This window comes from Macaca thibetana, chromosome 6 (assembly GCF_024542745.1).
Source record: "Macaca thibetana thibetana isolate TM-01 chromosome 6, ASM2454274v1, whole genome shotgun sequence".
NCBI classification, from domain to species: domain Eukaryota; kingdom Metazoa; phylum Chordata; class Mammalia; order Primates; family Cercopithecidae; genus Macaca; species Macaca thibetana.
Genome location: NC_065583.1, coordinates 81,704,842 through 81,707,005, shown reverse-complemented (window position 1 = coordinate 81,707,005; position 2,164 = coordinate 81,704,842). Strand labels below are relative to the sequence as shown.

Sequence of the window (2,164 nt, the reverse complement as noted above, 5' to 3'; positions counted from 1 at the left end):
CCTCCCTCACCAACTTGGTAGCGAGCATGGCTCCTTCCTGTTCCTAGCCCCCGCCAGCTCCAAGGAGCATGCAGCCCTGGTGTTGCCTCCCCTTCTGCAGCCAGCATCCTCGCAGTGGCCACTCCAGATGGGTCATCACCACCATCACTATCACTGCTATCTTATCCCCCAAATTCAAACAATGAATGTTTACCAGAGAAGGTCTCATTTTTTATTAGCTATATTAATTATATAATAGACTTGTTCTAAACAAATATTGAGGTGTATAAATCTATAAGTTATTTAGTAATTATAGAGAAAATACAGGAAATGTGTATCCTAGAAAATTACTTCTAAGCATAGCTATAAGCAAATAAAAGAGAAACTGGGTTTGATAAAGTTGATTGCATAATTGCAAGAATATCAATAACTTTACTGTGTTAACAGGATTTATGTGTGTGTGTGTGTGTGTGTGTGTGTGTGTGTGGTGTGTGTATATATATATATATATATATAAAATTTGTTAGACAATTCAGAGCTGATAGTAAAAGTGTAAGTTAGATGGCAACCTGCATGAGTCTGTGCCAGGCTGCTCGAAGGTGCCCGACACAGGTGGGAATCCCGGCCAACTGTCCTCAGACGTGTGGCTCCATTAGGTGGGCAATGGAACTGGAGCTTGAACTGCTGTTGCATGAGGCTTATGAGAACATGGAGGTGACACAGAGCTCCAGGCAGGAGCTGTGGGAGGCACAGAGGCAGATCAAAGAGTGCATCACAGACAAAGGATGTTCTCAGACAGCATTTTGATGATTTAAAGGGAGCCCTTGGGAGCTCTTGGATGAGCAATTGGTAACCCTTTAGCAAGAGGTGGACATCATTGAACAGGAGACCATTAAACCATTAGATAACTGCCAGAGGCTCATAGAACACAGAGTCAACACTGCAGAGGACTTAGTCTGAGTAGGTGAGATTGCCATGGTTGGTAGTGTAGAAGAGAATGAGAAACTGTGTAGCTTTACCAAAAAGGTCTCACATATTCAGTTGGACAGCTTACCAGAAGCACATTTACTGGTTGATGTGCCTTGTTTATATGCGCAGTTGGATGACTCAGTTCTTATAGTAAAAGACCACGTTTCTAAGCATGGAACAGTAGCCTCTCTCCCACCAGTACAGATAGAAGAACTGATACAGAAACCTGGAGTCATCACAGTAGGATGGTGTAAGGTGGATGATGATTTTACAGCCCACGATTACAGGCTACAGTTTTGTAAATGTACTTTAAATCATTTTGAGGATGTGTACGTAGGTTCTGAAACTCAATTCATAGTATTGCAAGTAGACTCCAATGTTGATTATCAGTTCAAAGTCTGCGCCTGAGGAGATGGTCAGCAGGAGTGGAGCCCCTGAAGTGTCCCCCAGATAGGTCATTCCACATTGGTGCCTCATGAATGGACAGCTGGTTTTGAGGGGTACAGTCTGAAAGTCGAGGTAATATTGCATTCTGGAATGACTCTGGATCCTCAGGTGTTCTCTACTCTAGAACTCCAACTTATTTCTGTGGGCAGACATTAACATTCAGAGTTGAAAGTGTGGGACAGAAGAGACAGTACAGGGGTGTTTGCAGAAAAACAGAATGGATATGACTGCAGCAGGATCAAGCTATGTGTATGAGTACAAATGGTGACGTTTTTGTAAACGGAAAAGAAATGACTAATGAGTTAACTTCAGTTACTTCTGGGTCCACTGTCACATATGACATTGAAGCTGTCACTCTAGGAACCACCAGTAATAATGAAGGCAGGAACTTCAGGCTTCGAGTAATGATTAGCTCAAATAACAGAGAAGTGGTTTTTAATTAGTCACTCGATCAATCTTGTGGTTCTCTTTACTTTGGATGCACATTTTTCTATCCTGGATAGAAAATATTAGTGTTTTAGACGTTTGGGTGCTTGGCTTTGGTTTTCAGGGTTTAGCGTAGCTGCTCTTCAGCCCAGTTTAGTTTTAATTGTTTTTTTAAAAAGTAGTTGCATTCACCTCTCACTTAAACTGTTGGAAATGGAAAATGTTTATTGAATTCCAATCGTAATTTTTTTAAAAAAGAGACTTGAATGTTGGGGAAAATCTTATAATTCAGTCAATTTTATTTTTAGCATATTGTTAACTAAAATATCACCTCATAATAGAA

General features: G+C 40.9%; 1 pseudogene; it reads left to right on the top strand.

Annotated features, from left to right (window-relative positions):
- The first annotated feature begins 636 nt into the window (after positions 1 to 636).
- On the top strand, positions 637 to 1,916 carry LOC126957033 (cytokine receptor-like factor 3; annotated as a pseudogene).
- The last annotated feature ends 248 nt before the right edge of the window (positions 1,917 to 2,164 follow it).